We start from the raw sequence: 27,672 nt of genomic DNA on the forward strand, positions 1-27,672 counted from the left end.
ATACCCACAAGAGATAAAAAATTTTTCAAATTGTTAAGAAAGTAAGGAGATAAAGGTAATGATAGAAATTAATATATTAGAAAATAATAAGAAAATGGATGTATAAAACCAAGAGCTCAAATTTGGTATAAATACACTAAACATAACTATTGCTTTCTTACTAGTCTTTTTCCTTTTTAATTTTCTCTTCCTTTTCTCTTCTCTTTCCTGCTTGCGGCTACATCAGCCTCCAAGCTCACGTCCCCACACTCGAGCTGTCCAGGCTTACAACCAATTATGTCCACTTACAGATGTATACTCATCTTTGGTGTTTGAGAGTATAAAGCTACAATACTTAAACACTAGTGTGGACGGTAGATAAATAGATATGACTCTAACAATTGTTCGATTGCTCAAATGGAATCAGATGACATGTGATTTCTTCATTTTGCTCAGTGGTATCAGATGGAAATTCCTCTGGTTTAATTTCCCTCCTCCTTGCCCTCTTTCCCACTCTTTCTCTTCTTTCCCCTTCTCCGCACCCTCCCTTCTTCTTTCTCTCTTTCATTCTCCTTTTGTCAGCTTCATAATAGTTTATGATATAAACAGAATTATTGTTCCTTAATTGAAAAATGTTCAGTTTGTTTCCAATGTTTAGCCCCTATGAACAAAGCTGTAATAAACATCTTTGTTCAAAGATCCTTATATATGGTACTTTCATTTTATGAGACATGGAACTTACCCATATTTTAAAAGTCTTACCATATTATTAGTATAGAAAAGGTCATAGATTATGCTATAGGAATTAGCTTTTTCTCTGTTTATTTGAAATTTTCTTTTCATATCTTTTCTAGTGACTAACAACCTGAATATATGGAATGTATGGGTTACAATATTTCTCTCTCACTCTCTGTAGGATTTTCCTCCTTAAATACAGTTGGAACAGTTTGAGACAAGAATTATCTTTTCCCCTTATAAATGATTTTCTTCTTCCTGGATGCTTATAGGATTTATATTTATTTAAAAAATGTAGTCACTTTCAAAGAATATGTCTTAGCTAATGATTACTTTTTATGAAAGATGTGATAAACACTCAATCTAATAGTATAGTTCTTGTCTTTTCAACAAAGTTTTGTTAAACCCTTAAAAAAAGTCCTTCCTAGATAAAATTTTCCATGTTGATGTATTCTTTTTTGTATTTCAAGTACATCAACTAATTTGTATGAAGGAATGTATTTGCCTGTCATTTGTACTTAACAAAAATTTCCAAATTGCTCTTTATCCTCATATCCTGTGTAATTTCTAAAATATCATCCATATTTCAGTTCCAATTTTTTCTTCTTTAAAGACTTTTTAAGAGTAGTTTTAGATGTACAACAAAATTGAGAGGGAGGTACAGAGATTTCCCATATATCCCTGCCCAGGCGCACACTTCCCCCATTATCAGCAGCCACCACCAGAGTGGTGCAATTATCTGTTACAATGGATGAACCTACACTGGCATCTCATAATCACACAGGGTCCATCGTTTGCCTTAGGACTCCTTTTCTGTATCGTGCAGTGTATGGGTTTAATGTGTTAGTAGCTCAGTTGTGTCCAACTCTTTATAACCGCATGGACTGTAGCCCACCAGGCTCCTCTGTCCATGAGATTCTCCAGGCAAGAATACTGGAGTGAGTTGCCATTACCTTCTCCAGGGGATTTTCCCGACAGGATCGAACACAGGTCTCCTGCACTGCAGGCAGGTTCTTTACCATCTGAGTGTGTATGGGTGTAACCAATGTACAATTGTATCACTATACTACCATACAAAATATTTCCAATGCCCTAAACATCCTGTGTTCCATCTATTCATCCCTCCCCCTTCCCTCTCCCTATCATTGATCTTTTTATTGTCTTCATAGTTTTGTCTTTTCCAATACGTCATGTAGTTGGAATATTATAGAATGTAGCCTTTTCAGATTGGCTTCTTGCACTTAGTAATATGCATTTAACATTTCTCCATGTCTTTTCATGGCTTGATAGCTCATTTCCTTTTAGTGCTTGATAATACTTAGCATGGTCTCGATGTACCAGTTTACTGGTCCATTCACCTACCGAAGGACATCGTCGTTTGCTTCCAAGTTTTGGCAATTATGAACAAAGCTGATATAAACATTCACGTACAGATTTTTGTGTTTCGTGTTGACATGTTTTCAGTTCCTTTGGGTAAATACCAAGAAGTACAATTGTTGGGTTATATGAGAAGATTAATGGTTTTACAAGAAACCACCACACTGTGTTCCAGCGCAGCTGTGCCATTTTGCTCACCACCAGCAGTGAACGAGAGCTGCAGCGGCTCCACACCCTCGCCACCATTTGCCGTCACCAGTGTTCTTAATTTTGACCATTTAAATAGATGTGCAGAGGTATCTCGGGCTTCCCAGGTGGCTCAGTGGTAAAGAATCCACCTGCCAACTCAGGAGACGCAAGAGAGCGGGGGTTCAATCCCTAGGTTGGGAAGGTCCCCAGAAACAGAAAATGGCAATCTACTCCAGTATTCTTGCCTGAAAAATCCCATGGACAGAGGAGCCTAGTGGGCTACATTAGATGGGATCAAGAGAAAAGAGTTGGACACGACTCAGCAACTGAGCACACGCGCACGCAGTGGTGTTTCATTGTTGTTTGATTTTAATTAACCTATGACATATGATGTGGAGCATCTTTTCACAGGGTTGTTTTCTATCTGTACATCCACTCTAGTGAGATATCTTTTAAGGTCTTTGACCCATTTTTTAAATCAGATTATTTTTTCTCACTGTTGAATTTTAAGAATTCTCTGTATATTTTGGATGACAATCCTTTCTCAGGTGTGTCTTCTGCAAATATTTTCCCCTGGTCTGTGGCTTCTCTTAATTTCCTTTTTTGTCTTTTGAAAAGTTTAAGTTTTTAATTTTGATGAAGTCTAGCTTATCAAATATATTTCATGGATCATGTCTTTAGTATTGCATCTTAAAAAGTGTCACCAGATCCAAAAAAAATCTAAGTTTTCTTCTATGTTATCGTCTATGAATTTTACATAGTTTTACATGTTGCATTTAGGTCTGTGATGCACTTCGCAGTGATCTGTGTGGGGGGACAAGGTCTGTGTCCAGGCTTTTTGTTTGGTTGCGTTTGTTTCTCTGTCTCTGGATGCCCGGTTTTTCCAGCATCATTTGCTGGAGAGGCCATCTTTGCTCCACGGTATTTTCTCTTGTCCTCTGACTATATTTACGTGGCTTTATTTCTGGCCTCTCTGTCTGCTTGTCTGTTTTCTCACTAGTACCACACACTCTTGATTACTGTAGATTCAGAGTAAGCAGGTCTGAAAGCCACGTCGAGTCAGCTCTCCTGCTTTGTTCTTCTTCAGTATTGTGTTGACTTTTCTGGGTCTTTTGGCTCTCTGTGTAACATCTTGCTGGGATTTTTGTTGATACTCCAATGAATCTATAGATCATGTTGGGAAGAACTGACTTCTTGACAATAGTGAATCCTCCTATCCATAAGCATCGCCTGTCTCTCCACTTATTTAGTTCTTTATTTCCTTCATCAGAGTTCTATGGTTTTCCTCATATAGATCTTATACATACTTTTTAGATTTATACCAAAGGTATTTCATTTGGAGGGTATTAATGCAAGTGGCATTTTTAATTTCAAATTCCACTTGTTCCTTGGTGGTATATAAGAAAACAACAGGCTTTTATATTATCTTCATATCCTGCAACCTTGCTATAATCTCTTATTAGTACCAGGAGCTTTTTCATGGATTCTTTCAAATGTTCTATGTAGACAATCAAGTTGTCAACAAAGACAGTTTTATATCTACCTTCTTAATCTGTATAGCTTTTCTTGTCTTTTGTTTTCTTCCTGTGATAGCAAGAACTTGCAGCACAATGTTGAAAAGGGATAAGAGGACACACCCTTGCCTTCTGCTAAATCTTTTTTTTTTTAATTTTTTTTCTTTTTACTTGCAGTGCTAGTGATAGAACCAAAGGCTGATATCTATATCAAACAGGAGAAACGTAAAGGAAACTAAACAATTTTATGTAATCACATTGCTGTGATCCTATACAGTAAAATGGAAATCTTAATGTGAAAGCTTCAAGTTTCTCACTTAAGTATGATATTAGCTATAGCGTTTTCATAGATAATCTTTACCAAGTTGAGAAAGTTGCCCTCTAATCCATGTTGACTGAGAATTTTTATCACAAATGGGTGTTGGATTTTGTCAAACACTTTTCTGCATGTATTGACATGATCATGTGATTTTTCTTTCTATTGATGCAATGGTTACATTAACTGATTTTCAGACGTTGAACCAGCCTTGCATACCTGGAATAAGTCCCACTTAGTTGTGGGGTATAATTCTTTCTATATTTTTTTGGATTTGACTTGCTAATATTTTGTTGAGACTATCTGCATATATGTTCATGAGAGATATTGGTCTGTAGTTTTCTGCTCTTATAATGTCTTTGTCTGGCATTGGTATTAGGGTAATTCTAGACTTAAAGAATGAGTTAGGAAGTGTGCCCTCTGTTTTAATCATCTGAAAGAGGTTGTAAACAATGATATCACTTCTTCCTCAGATGTGAATTCACCAATGAATCCAGTTGGGTCTGGTACTTTCTGTTTTAGAAGGTTATTAAATTTTTGTTCAACTTTAATAGGTACAGGCCTAACTCAAATCATCCATTTCTTCTTCTGTGAGTTTTGGCAGATTGTATTTTTTAAAGAATTTATCCATTTCATTCAGGTTATCAAATTTGTGGATACAGAGTTCTTCATAGTGCTCTTTTATTATCTTGTTTGATGTACAGTTTCATTTTTTACAATGTCAATCTTAATAAATTCGATAGTCCTAAAATGTTATAATTGTTCTTCTTCACTTATTAATTCTCTTTCCATTTCATTCTTTAATCTCTAGGTTACAGAGCTCAAGGTTGTATTTCCTTGAAGGTATAAGTATTTATCTTTTTAATTATCCTATTAACCAAGATATTTAGATATCTTAAGCAAGTGTTTTTTCAGATGGATTTTAATCAGTATTCTACAAACTGCATTCTTTAATATTTTAGGAAAGGAGGTATAGAAGTTTTCCATTTTCTTTTTGTTTTTCTTTGATCTTCTGCTTAATCTTCTTTTGACATTCATCTCAGGTCTGTTATTTGCCCCCAGAGGGTTTAAATAAATTATCCTCAACTCTATTCTCTGTTTATTTGAATTATATGGAATTCCATTTTAATTCACCTATTGGCTTTTTAGCCATACCTCATTGCATTACATTTTTAGTGATTACTTAGAAATTATTATACATTTCCTTAACTTTTACAGCCTAGAGTTAATACCATCTTACGTAAAATGTAAAAACCTTTAGGCCACATGGGATTTAGACAATATTTGAACCTCTCCTTAACACAGGAAAATGAGTGCTTGAGGTTTATGGAATTTTTGCTTTTTCTGTTTCTTTCTTTTCTTTTTTTTCATTTTTGAGCCATCTGAGGAAGAAACTAGAAGGAAATGATTTACCTTGAGTATTTTTCTTAAATTCCAAAAAGAAACAAACAATTCCCTTCCATTTCTTGTTGTTCCTCTCCATGAGTGAACACATGTAAGCAAGAGTATTCACACATTCACACATACATGTGCACATGCGTGCACACACACTTGTTTACTATATACTTGTATAAATGAAGTTTCTTTTGTTGCATTTTTTGTTTTCAAATATCATTGTCATATGGAAATCAATGAGAAAATATTTTAACCTTAATAGACATAGTCATTGTGATAAAGAGCCAAATGAAGTGGAAAATGCACTAGTCTGATGTATCATGGGCCCCCATTGTGTGACTACTGAGTTCCCTCAAAGGCAAAGAGGTTCTGGCTCTAGAAGATGCTGTGTTCAAATATGTGAAACACCCATCAGATGTTTAATTTGGTCTCATGTGCTCACAATGACCAGTAGTCTGACTTCTGTTTCATAACATCAACCAGTGGCTTTGCTTGGCAGAGCAAATCTGATTGGGGGTCATCTCATGCTGAAGCAGAGGCATCAGGGAGAGAAACAGGACATCAGTACTGCTCCGAGCTCCTCTGAAAGGGCAGAAGTGGCTCCTGTGATAGGTGATCGGGCAACGCCATGTTCCACCTAAAATTCTCAGGATCTTTGACAGCCAAAGTTTTCCAACTATAGCCAGTAAGCCATCTAGACAGGTAACAGGGATGTTAATGCTTCCAAGCTTTTCCGTGGACAGAAATTATCAGTCAACTTTTTTAAAGAAAAAATAAATTTCAAACTGATGTTGGGTTGAGGCATATGAGATGCTATTGGCTATCAGAACCTTCAATAGGTGCTGAACCGATGCAACAACATTGTTAGGCAATTACTCATTCACTGGAGAAAGCATAATGAGTAAAACTATTTCTCTTGCGGTGACTGTTTAACTCCTAACATTTTCAGAGGCTGCCAATATTTTCACAGCTGTACTATTTCCTCTTAAGAACGCACTAGATCATCAATGTTCCATTAGTTAGCTTTCCACTTCAATAGATCTCTCATTCTTTCTTTCCCTCTCCTGCTGCTCTTAACTAACCTTTTAAAATTTTTTCTAAAAGCAATACATGCCCGCAGTAAAATATTAAACATTACAGAAAAAATATAATACAAAAATGAAAAGAACTTCTGCTCTCAGCCCCTGCATTTCCAGAGGTAGTCATTACAAACACTACTTTCTTTTTTTTTTTAAATTTAATTTAATTTTATTTAACTTTACAATATTGTATTGGTCTCGCCATATATCAAATCTAGAACTTTCCCTGCATACAATGTAAGAACACGAATCAGTAGATGATTAATTAGAAACGGCTGAGTGGCGCTCTGGTACCTGCTCTCTCATACTTCACATCTGTTAGATGCATTTCCCTAGCAATTCGCAAACAGGTTGATTGCCCTTTTCAAAATTTGCATTTTGTTATACTATGCAGTGATGCCATCATTTATTAACCAATATTCCCTAGATCACTATTTAGATGACTACAGAGGGTTTAATATTAAATGTTCCAATGAATATCCTTACACACTGTTTTTGGAAAAATAGGGCTAGTGTATCAATAGGAAATTTTTCCATAGATCTTCATAAACGTTTTTACTGATATAAAATTTTAATAATTTTCATATAGGGGAAGTTGGGTTTATTTTTTTTTCATTTGTTCTTTCTAAGTTTCTGCTCATTCTCAAATGACACTCTTTCTTATTCTGGTCTTCTATAAGCCTACTCTAAGCTGTGACAAAATTAATCTTTTTAAAAAGTTATGTTGATCAGCAGGATCCATAATTTCTTCTTCATAGATCACTTAAATAATTATGTTTCACAGACAAAGCTCAAGGCTGGGGCATAACAGCAGCCTCCCCTGCCCCTTTGAACTGGGTGTTCTGGAGATTTCACCCCTCAGCCTGACTGGCTGACCTTTGTTGATTTTACTTGAAGCTATTATTCTAATTGACTCAGTCCTGGCTGACATCTGGATGTGTTTTATAACAGACTGTTTTCATAATTCCACAGAAAAGTTCTCAGGATTAATACTTGTTTATTTTCATCTTCCACTGGACCTTAAATAAACTTGCAGCCAATTGTAGCAGAACTCCTTACCGGAAGCCATTTTACATAAATAAAGGGGATGGTAAATCCATCAAACCTTGGGTTTTCTGTTGCTTTAAAACTTCTTGCCAATAGAGCATTATTCAGGGAGAACCATAAAGTCAACCAATAGCAAAACATGCAGGAATGGTTGCAGGTTAGCTGGAGTAGGGCAGTCAGATGCATGAGCGGTGCACGCAGTTGCCGTCCCAGCTGAGTGGAAGGGCAGTGGCGGGAGGCGGGTGCACCGCGCACATTTGGGCAGATGACCCGGCACACGGTGGCGAGATGGCTTAACAGTGCTTTGTTCTCTCTGTTGCAGGCACTTTTTTTTCCTGTCTTATCTGAAGATTTTTCCGTTTTCCCTTTAAGTTTTCTGACTCTAAGATCCTCAAGAAGCTTCCCCAATCCCCAAATTACAAAATTGTTCTCTTGGATTTCCTTCTGATAATTTTTGGCTTTAATTGTTTCATATTTAATTAACCTGATAAGGATCTAAATGTATTACCACTGTTTTCATTTTTGCTGCTAGTATTTTGCCAGATACAGCCAGTTGAGCTAATGTATCTTTTACTGAGCAATAAACCTGTGCGGCACGGATTTCCATACCACTTTTACTATTTCAGAAAGCTTCTTGCCTGTGTACATCTGTTTCTGGATGCATGTTTCTGCTCCATCTCTCCCCATTGATCCGTCTCCTCTGAGGTTAGTTCAAGGCTATCTGGATCACTGAAACACTGTGATGTGCTTTAATAGCTATAAAGCAATTACCACACAATTACCTTCACCTTTTCCAGAATTTTCTTGGCTTTCCTTGCATGTTTCACTTCCAGATACACTTTAGAATTTTTTGGTATTGAAATAAAATCACATTGGGATACTGACTAGAGTTATATAATAGCACATTTGCATATTAATGAAAAGAATTGACATCTATCTATATCTGAATAATTCATCCTGCGGACTGTTCTGCAGGTTAATTTTGAAGGGTTATTTGTACTATGTTATCAGACTTATAAATCCCATTAAAAGGATTTGGCAATTATTTCTTTTTGCAGCAGCGTTTGGAACAGTTTCAGCAAAATAATTATCTGTTCCTTAAGTTTCAACTACATATTATTTTCTACATAGTCTGTGATGGCAGTTTTGATTTTCCCTATGGCATAAGGAGTTGTTTTTTAAAATATTTTTGAGCTTTCAACGTGTCCACTTACCCTTCTGTCATTTAATTCTAGTTTTGCTCTACTTTCAACACTTCTGAACTTTCCACGTGACCGTGTCTATAACTCTAACTGTTCTGTAACAATTCTGCGACTTTGTGTGTGTTGCTGTTGCCGTTCAGTCACTAAGTCATGTCCTACTCTTTGCGACCCCATGGACTGCAGCACACCAGGCTTCCCTGTCCTTCACTGTCTCCCAGAGTTTGCTCAAAATCATGTGCATTGAGTCAATGATGCCATCCAACCATCTCATCCTCTGTCGCCCCCTTCTCCTCCAGCCCTCAGTCTTTCCCAGCATCAGGGTCTTTTCCAATGAGTCGACTCTTCACATCAGGTGGCCAAAGTATTGGCACTTCAGCTTCAGCATCAGTCCTTCCAATAAATATTCAGGTTGATTTCCTTTAGGATTGATTGTTTTGATTTCCTTGCTGCACAAAGAGTTTTCACAAGCACCACAATTGGAAAACATCAACCTCTGACTTTCCTGCTGTAACCCTTAGTACATGGACTTCTGTGAATCTGACCTTAGCTTCTCATCTTTGTCTTCATCATCCTTATCTCTCTACAAATTTTCTTTTCCTAAGGGAGGACTTTTATGTTCTGCTTTAATAGCCAAATAGCAATTACCAACCAATTACTTGCTCATGAAAGTTTCTGCAGTACCTAATCGGTTCATCATTGCTTCTGTGCCATTTTCATTTGGGGTAATTATTTTTTCACTTTAAATTCATCCATTTCTTGTCAGTTTTTCCTCCTTCATAAATTCACAGTTCAGTTTAGTTCAGTTCAGTCGCTCAGTCATGTCTGACTCGAGACCCCATGAATTGCAGCACGCCAGGCCTCCCTGTCCATCACCAACTCCTGGAGTTCACTCAGACTCATGTCCATCGAGTTGGTGATGCCATCCAGCCATCTCATCCTCTGTCATCCCCTTCTCCTCCTGCCCCCAATCCCTCCCAGCATCAGAGTCTTTTCCAATCAGTCAACTCTTCGCATGAGGTGGCCAAAGTACTGGAGTTTCAGCTTCAGCATCATTCTTTCCAAAGAACACCCAGGGCTGATCTCCTTCAGAATGGACTGGTTGGATCTCCTTGCAGTCTAAGGGACTCTCAAGAGTCTTCTCCAACACCACAGTTCAAAAGCATCAATTCTTTGGCGCTCAGCCTTCTTCACAGTCCAACTCTCACATCCATACATGACCACAAGAAAAACCATAGCCTGGACTAGACAGACCTTTATTGGCAAAGCAATGTCTCTGCTTTTGAATATGCTATCCAGGTTGGTCATAACTTTCCTTCCAAGGAGTAAGTGTCTTTTAATTTCATGGCTGCAATCACCATCTGCAGTGATTTTGGAGCCCAGAAAAATAAAGTCTGACACTGTTTCCCCATCTATTTCCCATGAAGTGATGGGACCAGAAGCCATGATCTTCGTTTTCTGAATGTTGAGCTTTAAGCCAACTTTTTCACTCTCCTCTTTCACTTTCATCAAGAGGCTTTTTAGTTCCTCTTCACTTTCTGCCATAAGGGTGGTGTCATCTGCATATCTGAGGTTATTGATATTTCTCCCGGCAATCTTGATTCCAGCTTGTGCTTCTTCCAGCCCAGCGTTTCTCATGATGTACTCTGCATAGAAGTTAAATAAGCAGGGTGACAATATACAGCCTTGATGTACTCTTACACTTTACTGAGAGTTCAAATCTAGATTTTTAGGTGATTTCTACTTTTTGTTGAAGCCAGTCTGTTGTTCTGATTCCAAATGAAACCAAGTGTATGGTGTGTTTTTTCTATTTGTTTATCTCTACAAAGGGAAGTCCACACAGCATTGTGAGGGATCTGTCGGAGACCACTGGCTTCCTATTAGAATCTCTCAGGCTACAATCAAAGAATGGAAAAGCTGGAATTTCTAGGCATTCCCTTTTTCCAGGTGAGTTTCCATAGGGTTTAGGAGGTAGGCATGGATTAAGAATGGAGATGGAGATAACAAGAGATTTAAGCACAGTGCTAAGTAGTTTATATTCAGTATTCTTGGGGCACTGTCAAGGCCTCTCTTGATATGAAGGGAACCACTCCTGCCACTGCATTTGATTTCACTCTCCACCACTTGGGCCTCCCTGGCGGCTCTAGTAAAGAATCTGCCTGAAAAGTGGGAGACCTGGTTTGGATCCCTGGGTAGGGAAGATCCCCTGGAGGAGGGAATCTTCTACCCACTCTAGTATTCTTGTCTCCACTTTCACTTTCTCTCTGCACCAAGGCAAATACAAGTAGGCACTTCGTTTAGGGCCCCTGAAGTGTGATTCTACCCTCCCCACAACCCATATGCTCTCCCTGAAGCTTTCTACTCTCATTCCATAAACATCAAGTCTTCTTGTTTCCTTTGTAAGGATACCAAACAGATGTTTTCTGAAACATTTTTCTCTTTCTTATATGTGATTTTAGAGATCTGCTCTTTCTCTAAGTCCTTTAGATAACATGCTATTCTCCTTGAGCTTCAGGATCATGCCATGGAAACTTCTTTTTAATGTTCACTCATACAAGGAAAAACTGTATCTAGGCTTGGCCTCCCCACAGACCCAGGACGTGAACTCCTCTGGGTCACTGTCCATTTTCCTCTTGAGGAGTTCAATGACGCTCTCTCCAATGACTGTCTGGACAGGTGGCAAATAGAGCCCATAGCTCAATTTTCACTTCAGCATAGTCGTTCAGATAGAGCTGGATCACAGATCTTACTTAGTATGGCTATGACATCCCCCGCCGTGGACTGCCAGGGTCTATGGTGAGAGAGTCAGATGCAGTCTATGGACCTTTTCAGTGTTCACCATTTCCTGAACGTACAGAACAGTGGATTTCCCCGGTGGCTCCGTGGTAAAGAATCCACCCGCCAATGCAGGAGAGGCAGGTTCAATCCCTGGGTCAGGAAGATCCCTGGAGAAGGAAATGGCAACCCACTCCAGTATTCTTGCCTGAAGAATCCCATGGACAGAGGAGCCTGGCAGGCTACAGTCCATGGGTTGCAAAGAGTTGGATACAACTTAGTGACAAAACAACATTTCCTGAACACACTATGCACTTTGTGAAAGCTGTCACCTCAGTCAGGAATGTCCTTCCCCCAGCTGCATCTACTAATCAACATTCAGAGCCCAGACAGATGAAACGCCCCTTCTTCAGTGGGACTCCTGGGCATCCCTTTCCTTCTTATCACCGGTGACCTATTACCTGTAAATTGTGGCCTCGGTGATCCATGTTTGAAATACGGAGCTCCACTTAGCTGTCTACCTGCTCTGCTCTGCAGGTTGGTCATAATTCATGCTTGTATTACAGAGCTAGGACAAGCCACAAAGCACAAGGCTTGTGCAGCACTTGGAGCAGACACATTCACAAGGACCCCGTAGCCAATCCCAGGAATGTCTGTGCCCTACAGATTCCTCCAGGAACAATTTCAGTAGTAGGAGCCACATATTAAACTGACTGGCCATGAGAAGAACTTCAAATCCTGCAGAGCATAAGGACATAATTATAATATATAAATAGTAATCATACATAACAACCAGTAACAATAATGGTAACTAATTATAATGGGAAAAATTGACTTATGATTATTAATAGCTATCATCATGAGAAATGTTACTCTGGAAGGGGTTGGGTTATCTCCAGAGCTGAGTGTGCCAGAGTAGAGACAGAGGACAGAACAAAGAAAATCTGCAATAGAAAGACATGATTCTCTGTGGGAAAAGGTAAGAGGGGAGCCCATAAGAGAGCAGCAGGGTGTGATCCGCCGCCTCTCCACTCACTCAGCTGTTCCCCGCCGTCCTCCCATCTACACCACGACCAGCCGCAGCAGCAGGGCTGCCTGACACGGGCCACAGGTGACTCAGGAATATGGTTTCCTCACAGCCAGTGCTTCTCTCCCTCTCACCGCAACCCAGTGCTGCATGTAGAAAAGGAAAACAGAATCTCAGAGATCTGGAGCCAGGAACTGAAACCCATTCCTATCTGACCCAAAATGTCGTACTAATTTTCTGTTACTGGCCACTTAAAAGGGAGCCCCCCTGGTACCTAATGGGAACAAGGCAGCAAGGATGCCCTGGAAACCATAAGAGGAGGTAGGGCAATGACAGTACAGTTCTATTCGTCTGCTGCGATGCCTCTAGCAGAGCAGCAAACCCATCTGGGGAATGCTGTCTGTGTTTCCTTGAAGAACTAAATATACAAGTTGCCCATTAAGCCTCTGAAAAGAGACGAGAATAGCCAGGTATCAGTCAGCATAAGACAAAGTTATGCTACAATATCACACAATCTCCAAATCTCAGTGGATTAAAATAACAAAGATCTATGTCTTCTTATGCCACATGCCCATTTTAGATTAGCAAGGGGGCTCTGCTCCTCAGAGTCACTCAGCAATCCAGCGTGATAAAGCAGCCAGTATTTCCAGAATCCCAGTCATTGTAGCAGAGGGCAAGAACACGACAGAGACCTCACATCAGCAATCAAAAGCTCTGGTCTGGAGATGACGCATTATTCCCACTTATAACTCATTCCGCAGAAGGAATCATATGGCCTCGCCTAACCACAAGGGAACCAAGAAGTGCAGCCCTACCATATGCCTTGTCGGTGTTGTGTAGTCGCCAAGTCCTGTCCATCTCTCCGTGACCCGATAGACTGTAGCTTGCTCCTGTCCATGGAACTTTCCAGGCAAGAATACTGGGGTGGGTTGCCATCTCCTTCTCTAGGGAATCTTCCTGACCCAGGGATTGAACCCATGTCTCACACATTGGCAGGCAGATTCTTTATCGCTGAGCCACCAAGGAAGTCCACCATAAGCCTAGGGGGAGGGAAAGAAGAAAATGAGGAAACAGCATTAATGATGGCCATGTCCAGCTGCATCTGCCTCCTGTGATCACTAGCATCAGTTCTCAGACCCTAAAGACCTGCAAGTTGCTCCACAGAAGATTGTGGTGATGTTCAAAGGAAGCCACAGTGCTTCTAGCAGAACACGGAAGAGAGAACCATCTTGCACCTCAGAGAAGGACTTCTAAGAACAACTGTATAATTTTAACTCTGCATCTTTTCTGCATCTGCAAGCTAATTTTTCTACCTAAGGACAAGCACTAATTTTGGAGGTGGAAAAAAATTAAGTGTGAATTATGTCTTGATAGAATCAGTTACAAATTATGGGCAGAACTAAACTGATCACTTTCTCCTTTGGTGTGATCAGTGTTACTCCAGAAGTCACTATTTTTACAGGGCTAGAAGGCAGTAGTCTATCATCTCCGAATTCTACAACTTCTTTTCTTTTCTATTAAATGGGGGAGGCAGGCTACATATCTCTAGGATCTCTTTTGTTCTGGAATGTTATGAATATAAATCAAGAAAAATTAATTTTCACTCTTGCTATTGCTAAAAATAATCCCATCTTCTTGGCCAGCACTTTATTCCTCCTGAGCGGATGATGCTGGAGTCCCTCAAATTAAGTCCTAGAACCTCTTTACTCACTTGGTTCCCTTCCTCTGGGTAAGTTTCTCCTGTCCTGTTTGTGTCTACAACCTCTATATTGATACCTCCAGAGGTTCAAGGGCATGCACTCAAATACATTTCCCAATATCTCCATCTTTGGCTTCCCAGACGGCTCAGTGGTAAAGAAACATCTGCCAATACAGGAGATACAGGACACGCAGGTTTGATCCCTGAGTCAGGAAGATCCACTGGAGGAAGAAATGGCAACCCACTCCTCTTGCCTAGAGAATTGCATGGATGGAGGAGACTGGCAGGCTACAATCCATGGGGTCATAAAGAGTCAGGCATGACTGAGCAGGAGCATGCATGCATTCCATCTCTCACAGTCATATCAAAATGCCCCAAAGTGATGGTCTCCCCCATCTTCAATCTAATGCTCTTCAGTGTCACCATTAGTAAGCTAGTTGCTTATGCTTAAGGCCTAGGAGTTATCCTGGAGACCTCCCTCTTCTTTCTCATCTAGTCTAATCCTTCCATCCAATCATTCTGATCCATTCTGCCTCTCAGTGGACTCAACCTTCTTCTCCCCCACCTCCACCGCACCACCTCAGGTTGAGCCACTGTCAGGAATTTCCTGAGAACAGGCAATCAGTCATCTCTGCTGCTGCTCTTAGTACTTCTGCTCTTACACGCCCCAATTCACACCGGACACAGAAGCTGAAATGCTATATTAAAGAATAAACAGGATCACACCACTTGCTTAAACTCTTGGTGGCATCCTCTTTAATTTAGGGTTGAGTCCCCAGTCCCACCAGACAGCTGCCAGCTGCCCCTTACACACACCTCCCTTTATATCTCCTGCCACCCTCCATTTTGCTCACAAGATCTAGCCTCACAATCCTCTCACAACTTGAAAAGTTATCCCTTCTTCTGCCTCATCACTTTTTCCATCGTTTTCACCCTGCCTTCCATGTTTTTCCTCCACATCTTTGCCTGGCCCATCCCCAGCTCCTCCTTCAGTCACCAACCTGATGATCATTTCCTCAGAAAGGCTTTCTCTGCCCTCATTCTGATCTATTAAAAATCCCTTTCAGGCTGCTCCTTCTTTTCCTTACACTATTTATCATTAATTTTAATTATGTTTATTTCCACTATTAGTCATTTGCTTTATAACAAACCCACATCTAGCATCACATTCAATGATGAAAGGCTGAAGGCATTTCCTCTAAAATCAAGAACAAGTATGTTCACTCTACTTCTATTTAACATAGTATTAGAAGTCCTAGTCTCAACAATCAGACAAGAAAAAGAAATAAAAAGCATCCAAATTGGAAGGGAAAAGGTAAATGGTCATTATTCACAGATGGCATGATAGTACATTTAAAAAACTCTAAAATCTTCAGAAAAAAACTATTAGAAATAATTAATTCATAGAATTGCAGGTTACAAAATTAATATGCAGGAATCTCTTGCTTTTCTATACATTAATAATGAAATACCGGAAAAAAGCAAGAAAACAATTGCTCAAGTGGGAGGGAACATGAATAAACCTGTGGTTGATTCAAGCTGTAGTTTGGTAGAAACCAACATAATACTCTGAAGCAATTATCCTTCAAGTAAACATAAGTAAATTTTAAAAAATTAAAAAATTTAAATAAAAAGACATTTAAAAATAATAAATAAATAAAATTGCATCAAAAAGAATAAAATATCTAAAGATAAACTAGCCAAGAAGGTGAAAGACCTATACCCTGAAAACTCTAAGACACTAATGAAGGAAAGTGAAGGTGATACAAAGAAATGGGACAATATCTCAAGTTCATTGACCGGAAGAATAAGTATTATTAAAATGCCCATACTACCCAAAGCAATCTACAGATTTAATTCAATCTTTATGAAAATACCCATGACATTTTTCATAGAACTAGAACAAATAATCCTAAAATTTATATGGAACCACAAAAGACCTTGAATAATCAAAGTCATCTCGAGAAAAACGAACACAGCTGTAGGTACCCCGCTCCCTGACTTCAGACTACGCTCCATAGCTCTAGTACCCAAACAGGATGGTATTAGCATAAAACAAACACATCCATAGCTCTAGTAACCAAACAGGATGGTGTTAGCATAAAACAAACACATAGACCAGCGAGCAGAATACAAAGGCCAGAAATAAGCCTGTGCACATTATGGTCAGAGCGTATTTTTCTTACTCAAATAAAAAGAGGTGTGTGCTTTTTAACTCAGCAAAAAAATATATTTCCACTGAAACTACCTAAAGCAGTGAAAACCAAGTAGTAATAATCACTCCAAGCATGTAGACCTTAGTATTCAGGTCCCTGCAGAAATATTTGAGATGATTCTAGACTGTCATACCAGAAAGCAAAGAAGTTAACCACGTGAAGTGAGGTGAAGTCACTCAGTCGTGTCCGACTCTTTGCGACCCCATGGACTGTAGCCTACCAGGCTTCTCAGTCCATGGGATTTTCCAGGCAAGAGTACTGGAGAGGGGTGCCATTTCCTTCTCCAGGGGATCTTCCCCACCCAGGGATCGAACCCAGGTCTCCCGCATTGTAGGCAGACGCTTTACCCTCTGAGCCACCAGGGAAGCCCAAAGAAAGCAAAGAAGTTAACCAAAACTACAAAAAAAAAAAAAAAAAAAAAGTCAAAGGACCCAGCAGCCAATTTGAAAGAATTGCCAAGGATGGGACAATTTAAGCATCAAAAAGTACAATGCCTTCAGTGAATTGAACTATATCAAAGAATTTAAAATCTGTGAGTCAATAGTGATTTAAAAACAACAAAAAAAAGGCCACAATGTTCACATTGGAGATTGCTAGAAAACCAAAGAATTTTCTGGAAAACTAGTAAATAACTGGAAAGAATCAATCATTTATTTGGACATTCCTGGATAAACTATATTTTAGGAAATCCAACTGATGATTAAAAGTTCTTATTTATAAAATAATTACAGCTGATAAATGCAGAGAGAATTACTGTTACAGAGAATCCCCACTTTGCAACCCTAATAAAATAATGAGTCTGGAAAGTCATCAATAGCTGCCAAATCCATTGGGTGCAAGGTTGGTGAGAAACTTCTTAGTGGGTGGATCAGGCTGATATCACCTGAATTCACTGATGAATCTTCACATCCTGTAAGGGAAAAAAAAGATGCCAGCTTTCCAGTGCTCCTGATGAAATGCAATAGGAAAGACACAAACTGGGAAATAGTTTTAGAAAAAATCCAAATCTGATAAGCCTCTAGATCTAATTACTAATTTAAACAAGACAAGACAAAGGAGCAGCACCACAGAGTAAAGTCAACTAATGCAGAATGTGGAAAATTCTACAGGACAAATGACCCAAGTCTTCAACAAATAAGTAACAAGGGAAAAAAGGAGAGGGAACTTTTGGTTGGGAGAGAAGTATATATATATATATGGTCCACTTTAATTCATTTTTTAACTGAAAAAGAATCAGGGAAATTTAACCATAGACTGGCTACAAGATGATATTAGTGGATTATTTTTTGTATTTTTAGTGTGATAAAGGTAAAATTGGCATGTTTTTATTAATAACCCATTTCTCTTAGAACTATACAGTTAAGCATTTATTAATGAAATAATGTAATATCTGGGTTTTCTTTTAAATGATTCATTGGAAGGGGACAGTTAAAGCAAGGATGGAATGGATGGGGTATAAGTGAAACAAGAAAAATTATAGCTTAGTACTTAACCTTAGTTTCTCTAATCTGAATAGCTACTCTCTACAGATACCAATAACTTGGTTCTTAATTCTATCAGAGAATACGACTTACAAATGATTCTGTGACAATAATTTTAGTTATAAGTCTAAGACTACTTAAGATACTTCCTAAATATTGTTCATGAGACCCTCACCCTAAGCACAATGGATTGGCAAAAATAATAGCCACCTCCAATCCTAAGTCTCTCGTTGGGGAAGCAACTCAACTGTAGCCTCAATCACTATGTTGCCCTCCCCCCATCCTCGACCAGGCGCTTCAGTTTGCACAGGCTTGGTCGTACAGAAGCCCAATCACCTGACCACCCAGCTACAGGCTGTAGAGGCTTCTCTTCTGCTAAGACCTAAGGACTCAAAACAATGTTTTCTGTTCATTTCCTTAGTATCTCATGGTCTTTACCTATCAACTTATATTGGAGATTCCACATTGACTCCTTCCCCTGCTTCTTTCTGCTAAACCTCCTCCCCTTTGCTTTTAGAACTTTCGGCCATTTGCTTCTCCTGAAAGTCTCCTGTGGTGATGAAAAGGTTGAGACAGTCTCTCTGTCTCATCAGTACAGGGGAAAATGCGGACTTCCCTCTCACTTCCAACAATGAATGTGTCATTGCCTCTAAACCTTAGCCAATCTGAAATCATTTCAAGAAGAGACAATGGGCCTCTAAGATTAGATATACGTAACAAGGCCAAAGATGCATCATGCATTATCTATTCAGCCCAAAGAAGCTGTGGGTGTTTAAAGGCAGTGGGCAATCAGTGGTTAAGACGCTACTGGCCAGCATCTGTCTTTTTCATGGTGACCTGTCAGCCTGCTGAGGAACACAAGATGGTGTCACAGAGCACGCCTGAGTTTTGGAATCAGACAGATGTTGGTTTGAAATGTAAATCAGCCTCTGCCTAAATATTTTTATCTGGACACTAACTATTGCCTTCTGGGCCTCTGGCTCCTCCTTTGCTCCAGGAGTTCAGTAACCCTGCACCCCTTGATTGCTGTGAAGCCTCATACGCCAGCCCTGAGCACAAGCTCACATGTGGGAGCCCTGATGCGGTTCCTTGTGAACTCTAAAAGGGTTACTTTGGCAGCTAAAGTTGATTTCTCTGGAACGTCATGTCCATTCTCAAAGCAAATAGTTTACTCATCGTCTCATCTCATTCCAGAAGCCTTCATTTATCTTTTGGGGTTTCTGGCATAGTTCTCCAGCCCTGGAAGTCTTTGGCCCCGGGCCCCTTCCGAGTTCAGGCTCTTGCATCCAGCAGACCACAGGGCAGCGTCATCCCACTCACTTATCTGGATAAGGCGCCGTGGGAGGGAAAACTCTGGCGAGGACGATCACATCTGTCACACTGGTTCAGAACGACGGAGGACGGATAGAAGGTTCTGCAGTTCTCTACTCATCGGAAAATGATGAATGATTTCCTGCCAAGGCCAAACAAGTTGGTAATTAATGACCCAGTAATGGCACCCACCGTCCGCTGGCTGCCTCATTTGTCTTCCCTGTGTGGACAGATGAAGGGCTGTAAAAGCGTCTGGTACTCTTGTTCATTGCATGGGTTTCTCATTCTCTGTTGCTTTAAGGCTGGTATCTTGGAGTAGGTGCCAGTGGCGAAGGGCTGATGTGCTTCACAGGAGTTCCCAGGGAGTCTGAGGCAGAAGGAGGAAGGAGGTAGACAAGGAAAGTACAAGGTCCTTCACATTCCTTATCCCATTAAATCCTCAGGAGGGAGATGAGGTGGGAAGAATTACTCCCATTTGTAGATGCTCAAAGACGGTAAATAATGCATTCAAGACCACATAGCTAGGAAATGGTTCATCTGAGATCACAACCCAGTCAGCTTGATTTTAAAATCATTTCTAATCACTGTACCACATTCTCCCAAACAAAGCCAGTATCTTCTGAATCCAAACATTATATTGTTTGGAGATTCAGACATGTATGAGACAATTATGGATATATGCATGCGTGCTCAGTCACTTCAGTCATGTCTGACTCTGTAACCCCATGGACTGTAGCCCACCAGACTCCTCTATGCATGGAATTCTCTAGGCAAGAAGGCTGGAGTGGGTTGCCATTCCCTCTGCCAGAGGTTCTACCCAACCCAGGGATCGAACCTAAGTCTCCTGCAATCCCTACAGTGCAGGCAGATTCTTTGCCACTGAGCCACGAGGGAAGCCTTTATGGGTATACACTAAGAATAAAATTCAGGATTTGAAAGAAAGGAGGGATTAAGAGCTGGGAAGAATACAAAGGCAGCCTTTCAGGTTATGTGGTAAGTTCACAGGTGTTCATTTTTGTATTAGGCTTCTTTACTGATATATGGTATATAAAATATGTATCAAATAATATGTAGAAGAAAAAACTCTAATGTCTTTTTCAAAACCTAAGTAGATACTCTCATGGGCAACAGTTTTCATCAAAAATAAGGTAAAAATAAATTCATTAGTCAGAATTAATGCACAGAATATTATACTGTTCTATCAGAGATTAGAAATAACAATCAATACAGGCATACATCAGAGATTTTGCAGGTTCCATTCCAGACCACAGAATAAAGCAAATATCACAATAAAGTCACACAAACTTTTTAGTTTCTCGGTGCATATAAAAGTTATATTTACCCTATACTGTAGTCTATTAAGTAGACAATAACATGCCTAAAACTGTACATACCTTAATTTAAGATAGTTTATTGCTAAAAAAACGTTGACCATCTGAACCTTCAGCAAATTGTAATCTTTTTGCTGGTGGAGGGTCTTGCCTAGATGTTGATAGATGCTGACTCATCAGAGTGGTGGGTGCTAAAGGTTAGAGTGACTTTCAAAATTTATTAGAATAAGACAAAAATGAAATTTCCACATTAATTGACTCTTCCTTTCATGAACAATTTCTCTGTGGCATGCAATGGTTTGGCAACATTTACCCACAATAGAAATTCTTTCCAAGTTGAAGTCAGTCCTCTCAAACTCTGCTATTATTTTACCAAGTTTATGTAATATTCTAAGTCTTTTGTTATCATTTCAACAATCTTCACAGCTTCTTCACCAGGAGTACATTCCATCTCCGGAAGCCACTTTCTTTCCTCATCCATAAGAAGCAACTCCTCATTTGTTATAGTTGTATCATGAGATTGCACAATTTCAATCACATCTTCAGGTTCCACTGTTAATTCTAGATCTCTTGCTGTTTCCACCACTTCTGTAGCTACTTCCTCCCCTGAAGTCTTGAACCCCTCGTAGTCATTCATGAAGGTTGGAATCAACTTCTTTCAAACTCTTGTTCATGTTGACATTTTTTACCTCTTCCCATAAATCACAAATTTTTTTCTGCACTGTGGCATGGGGAAATCTTAGTTCCCTGACTGGGGATAGAACTCGGGAACCCCTGCATTGGGAACACAGAGTCTTAACCACTGCAACACCAGGGAAGTCCAAAAATGTTCTTAAAGACATGCACTTTGATGTGACTTCCTTCTTTAAACCTCATGAACCAGCCGCTGCTAGCTTCAAACTTCTCTTCTTCAGCTTATTCACCTCTCTCAGCCTTCACAGAATTAAAGAGAATTATGACTCATGGAGATGAAAATGAAAGTGACTAAGAAAACCAAAGAAAGAAATAAAGTGAAGTCGCTCAGTCGTGTCCGACTCTTTGCGACCCCATGGGCTGTAGCCCACCAGGCTCCTCCGTCCACGGGATTCTCCAGGCAAGAATACTGGAGTGGGTTGCCATTTCCTTCTCCAGGGGATCTTCCCGACTCAGGGATCGAACCCAGGTCTTCCGCATTGCAGGCAGATGCTTTAACCTCTGAGCCACCAAGAAAACCAAAGCATCCATCAATTACAATGAAGCCCTTTGGGAGTGTGCAGGATAGTAGACAAGTCGGTTGCGTAGGAAAGGCAGGCTGGAACCATGCTGCCCTTCTCTGCCTTGGTGTGGTGGCCTCCCCAGGTTCCCTGAGGGGTGAGCCAGGGTGTGGTCAGCAAGGCTGGTGCTGCAGGAGCACAGGCCAGCAGGGGACTGAGCAGGCTCTGTGCATACTCCCTCCCTCCCACTGATTCCTCAAGAAAGCACACATGTGTAGAAAAGAGAGCACGAGGTCCTTGCTCTGAATTAAGCTTTTACTTAAGGCAATGTTGTGGCTGGTTTGATCTTCTATCCAGAACACTAAAACTTTCTTCAGATCAGTAATAAGGCTGTTTCACTTTCTTATCATTCATGTGTTCATTGGAGTTCATTTCCTTCACGAACTTTTCCTTTGCATTTACAACTTGGCTGACTGTCACAGGAGGCCTAGTTTTGGGTCTGTCTTGGCTTTGGACATGCTTTCCTCACTAAGCTGAATCATTTCTAGCTTTTTATTTAAAATGAGAGACATGTGACTCTTCCTTTCACTCAAACACAGAGTCATTGTAGTGTTGTTAACTGGCCTAAATTCAAGGTCCATGTGTCTCCGGGAATAGGAAGGCCAGAGGCAAGGAAGAGAGACAGGGAGACACGTGTCAGTAGAGCAGTCAGAACACACACAACATGTATCAAGTAAGTGGACTGTCTTACATGGGTGTGGTCCTGGAGTTCCAAAACAATTGCAATGATGACATCAAAGATCACTGATCACCAAAACAAATACAATAATAATGAAAACATTTGAAATATTGCAAGAATTACCAAAACGTGACACAGAGACACAAAGTGAGAAAATGCTGTTCAAATCTGCTCAACACAGGGTTGCCACAAAATTTCAATTTGTTTTAAAAAAAAATCTGTAAAGCCCAATAAAGTGAAGTGTAATAAAAGAGGTATGTCTGTCTAAAATTCCTGTTTGCATAATACAAAATGATAAGGAGGCCAGGCTAAGGCATATAGAAATGACTTATCATGCTAGAGACTTTATTAGAATCATCTGCCTATGGTTTATTTTGCAAGGATTTTCTCTAGTCCAGGGAGAGGATGCTCAGAAGACCAGAATCCCAAGCCCACTGCCAGGGCTGCACTTTTCAGTCCTGCCTGTAGTTCAGGGCCTGACTGCCACCAGCCTCGTCAGTGCTGCTGCCTGCCCACCTGTAAGCTCCAGAGGAAATCCACCCTTGTCACCCAGGGGTCAACAGCCACGGGACCTGAGGAGGACACTCGGGTGAGGAGGAGTCTTATTCCTTCTGCTTCTGGACTCCTTTCACAAAGGAAAGGTAAGTCCCCTCAGGATAGACCCTTTCCAAAGGTAAATGCAGCCAACACTATTCACAGGCACAGGGAACACTCCTCTTTTGCAAATACAAACGAGCCGTAAGTCCACTCCAGTGGCCCTGCAGGAAAGGTAAGTCCTTGAAGGCAGGCCCTGCTCACGGAGCCCAGCCTGGAGCAGTGCTCACAGGACAGGTACAAAGAGACACCAGGAAGTGAGGTTTGCCTTCACCACCTCTGCGTCTTCTGCCTTGAGGATTCCAGGGCCCACTCTCCAAGGTCTGGGTCCTATAGACCATGCCCACCTTCTGGATTCCTACCACACCCTTCCCCATCCTCTACCACCAGTGTCTCCCACGTCAGATCATTTCTTCCTCTAATAGAATAAGCACTATCTCAGGAGTTAGGTGGGAAAGTGTCCATAGCTAATAGGTAACTGGTGGCAACGAATGCACAGGACTGGGCATCCACTGTAAAGAAAACAAACTTGTAGGCACATTTTAATCGAGCAAACTTTCACTGATACTTACATTGTTGTAGAGAAATGCATTTCAACTGGTTTAAATCCAACACCATGAAGGCAGAAATTATGGCACCAAATGTTCTCTCTTCGATTATACTAAGATTAACTTATATCCCTACGTAATCTACAGTTACCACTTTTCCAGGCTTTGCTGCAGTGTGTCAGAGTGTACAGTTTTCAACATTGGATATAATTCTTAAATTGATGAGAAGGAAAAAACAGACTTTGAGCCAACAAATGTTATCATATCCACTAAATACTGTATAAAAACAAAATCTACTCTGAACACTGATCCTCAAAACCAGGACACCAAAACATTAGGTGCTGTGCTAATTACAGAATCAAGTACTGATCACATTGATTGAAAGCTTCTTAAATGAAGGTTTCAATCAACAATATGCTTTAAGTCAAAACAATATTCCAACCACTTGATTTCAAGCAAAGTAGATTTTATGTTTAGAGACACCAATGAAATGTGGTTCATTTATAAATACAGAAGAAACCAGACATCACTGCATCAACACAAAAATAAAAAAATACAAGAAGAAATACAAAATTTGGTCAACTTTGCTGTTCTCTTGGCTGCTTAAATCCCACAGTATTTGCCAATATAGCTAAAAGATGCTAACTCTTGAAAGCCTGTGTTTCCAGGCATTTCCTGTCGACTATACAGGAACACTGTACACTGTGCTTTATGAACAGCGCTCTCCCTTCCTGTGCAGCTATTCACTCGATCTTGTGAAGCCACAGTGAAGGGAGCACACAATGAGGGGAACAGGTGAATGTGGATGTCACCACACGCACCACAAAATTATAGGATTTTAAGTCGCAAGATGAAAAAGACACTGATTCTGCTTTAAAACAAGGTTTACAGGAAATTACCACTGGAATTTCATGGAAATGGCTACTAATGTAAAAGTCAAAGTGAATGACCCAAGCCAGCTTGATGTACTGAATCCAGTACAACCTTCACACTCAATCTCCCTGATAATAAGCTCAGTGATAATAAATCCTTGCACACCACTATTTTATACATTAGTAAAGGCCTAGTCCAGGAAAAGGAAGTGAACTGAACTGAACCTCATTTACCGGAAACACAAGACATCATATGATCTCTGCACAGTCCTGTCTGTTCACCCACTTCTCAATCTATAATACTCAGTGGGCCATCCTGAAAATCAACAAAGTAAGTTGATTTTGTCACTATCTTTCAAAGGAGCCCATGCCAATTAAAAGGAAGCCAAATTCTCTAAACCTTAAATGAATATTAAGTCCAAGATCTACCCCAGGCTCCCCTATGGGGGATAAGATTAGTATAAACCCACAGTGTGACAGTGTATTGCTCTATTTGATGGGGGGAGGGGAGACACACAGGTAAGAAAAGTCAATTAAAGGACTAGGAATGCAGGGGGCAATAATGTTAAAATAGTAATACAAAAAAGGAATAACCACAATCATTTTCTTAGGAGAACTTGATTCATGGAAGGAAAGCTAACTGCTATAGCAAAAAAAAAAAAAAAAAAAGTATGAAGTAGAAATTGGTTTCAATAATATTAGTAAAGAATATATTCCAGAAAGTAGCAGTAAGCAGAATGTAAAATTCTGACAGCAATTGAATAGACCAGTCCCAGATGGTTAGGTTGAGGCCAATACCTAATGCGGGCAAAGCTTGGTCTATGGGGATGACTCCTGGAGAAATATTACACTGTGCATAAGCCAAACTGAACTGTTTTCATATCTATTATAAAGTTTCATAAAGTGCTGTTTCTACAAGCACTTCAGTTTCACAGCAAGAGTGGTATAGGATATCTAAACACACAAGAGGACATTCATGCTAGATATCTAACTCCCAGTATAATGATACATACAACCTAAAATGATTAGACTGTCATCACATCTAGGGCTTTCTGCATCTTGAGGTGGTGGTTGTGGAAAGCATGGACCTCAGTATCAATATATAGACAGGAGCCATCATTTCCTTCTATATGTGTTTTGTATTTTTTCTTCATTTTTCTAAATCAGTTCTTCTGTTACTATCATTTCTTAGCCAAATTGGTAAAAATAAAATTGTAATCACTAAATATAGAACCACTCTGTCAATCAAGGCATTTAAACTTCAACCTTCTGGGGCAAGGAAAGCAGTGTGGGACATTTAAAACTCTGATTTACAAACAAGGTGGTCAAAAATGTTCCTGGCTTAAACACTCACAACTTTCCTAAACAGGTCATTATAAGAGTTCTAGCTAAAGTTTGTGTCAAAGCTACTATGAGAAAATTCTGGTTATGGGAATGGCGTGAACAGTCCAATAAGTTCCCTATGACTTCATGCCACTCGCTGAATCCCCACAAGGACTGAACAGTGTGATACCAGTGACAGGACCTAGCACAAACTCCGCTTCCATGAATGGTATCTTTGCACCATCTTTTGCATGAAATTGGTCCCTAACTTCTGCATCAAGCTCACTCATCAGTATTTCCTGGATTTGATCCAGCTGACTGATTACCCAAGTCTCTGGGAAATCCAGAGTATACCAGTATGAACTCTCAGAATTCATCCATCCTATACAATACACTGCTGCATTTGGGGAAATTACATTAAGAAACTATTTCTTCCTGTAAATTCCAGGGTGGGTTCCTTTGATGAGATGGCTTCATTAAATTCTTTGGAGAATAAAAGAAATTTGAACTGAGTCAAAATCACTATAATTCTGTGCAAGGTTCAACAGGGAAACCAATGCTTTCAGCAGAAGGTGGTACCACACATCTTTGTCTCTTGGAGACAAACATGCCGTTCTTACTGAATATGTAACTTTCAGTTTTTGCCACACTCATGACTAACCACAAACATCTTTCAAAAATATATCCCACTGGAATCATGGGGTGATTTGAAGATTCATCAGATCCTTGGTTTGTGACAGGTTGTTGCTGGGAGAACCAAAAGTCCAGCAGCTTCTTGGATCCTTTAAAAAAAAATGTGCAACTTCCATCACCATAAGACTAGCAAACAACCGAAAGCAACAGAAAATCAACTAAATCCTTTCTCTCCTTGCTGTGAGTGCCACTAATTACTTCAACTGTGTTACCAAAATTCAGTCTCCTTTTATTGCTTTAATTTTATATTGACTCTTTTTTAAGGAAAGAATTAATAATATTTACCTGGACTTTCTTTTTTTCTTTTGAGGGCAGAGAGAGACGAAAGATCACGAGTTTGTTGGAAAGAGAGGCAGACACAGTTCCGTGTCTCAGCGTCCCCTGATTGCCATCTGAGGGGGAGAGCTGGCAGCTAGCAAGTGACCCGCGTGTGATGGGGGTGGGGCGGGTGCAGCCCTAAGTGATGACCCTGAGTGCCAGACACTTATCGCGAGACACTTAGCACAGCAGCTAGGGGTTCTGCTCTGCCAGTAGTCAGGCTCGCAGTGGTTCCCCCAGCAGAGGGTGTGGTGAGAGGTGGATTGCAATTTCTCCCAGGGCCCTTCAGGCCCTGGGGCCGTGGGGCTGCCAGATGACCTGGGGGCTGGGTCAGGCCAAGGGCTGTGTCCTGCAGAGCTGAACACAGAGATGGCTGTGTCTCTGCCACATCTGCCCACTGGCCAGGCCCAGGACTTGATGCAGCAGGGAGCATCCCCCCACCATCCCCACTTCTGTGACCTAACGGCAAGGGCAGTCTCCATGGGTTGCCATCCATGAAGGTCTCAGCAACTGGACTATATGGATACTGCCATTAAAATAACAGCTTCAAACAGTGTCAGTCTCTCTGTTCAAGTTTCAAAAACTGGTCCAGCTTAGGTCAGCAGGCTACCCCTAGGAGGTGACCAGAGGTCAGGGTTAAGTTGCAAGGACACTGCACCTCATTCCTTCAGGTCGTCCTCTGTGGCCGGGGCCATTCTCCAAAAAAGGCAATTGTTGTGAGC

At 40.4% G+C, this 27,672-nt stretch overlaps 1 long non-coding RNA gene and 1 pseudogene across 2 annotated transcripts in view; both read right to left on the reverse strand.

The window, feature by feature from the left end:
* The window catches only part of LOC138986074 (uncharacterized), a 147,431-nt gene that overhangs the window by 12,083 nt on the left and 107,676 nt on the right, over positions 1 to 27,672 (reverse strand). For both annotated transcript variants that reach the window (XR_011462969.1, XR_011462968.1), the window contains 2 exons: positions 13,448 to 13,672; positions 12,642 to 12,778 (listed from right to left, as the gene is read on the reverse strand). This is a non-coding gene — a long non-coding RNA (uncharacterized lncRNA). The remainder of the gene's footprint in view (positions 1 to 12,641; positions 12,779 to 13,447; positions 13,673 to 27,672) is intronic.
* Positions 25,798 to 26,416, reverse strand: LOC102275084 (S-adenosylmethionine decarboxylase proenzyme 2-like; annotated as a pseudogene).

Source organism: Bos mutus, chromosome 28 (genome assembly GCF_027580195.1).
Source record: "Bos mutus isolate GX-2022 chromosome 28, NWIPB_WYAK_1.1, whole genome shotgun sequence".
Classification (NCBI taxonomy): Eukaryota; Metazoa; Chordata; class Mammalia; order Artiodactyla; family Bovidae; genus Bos; species Bos mutus.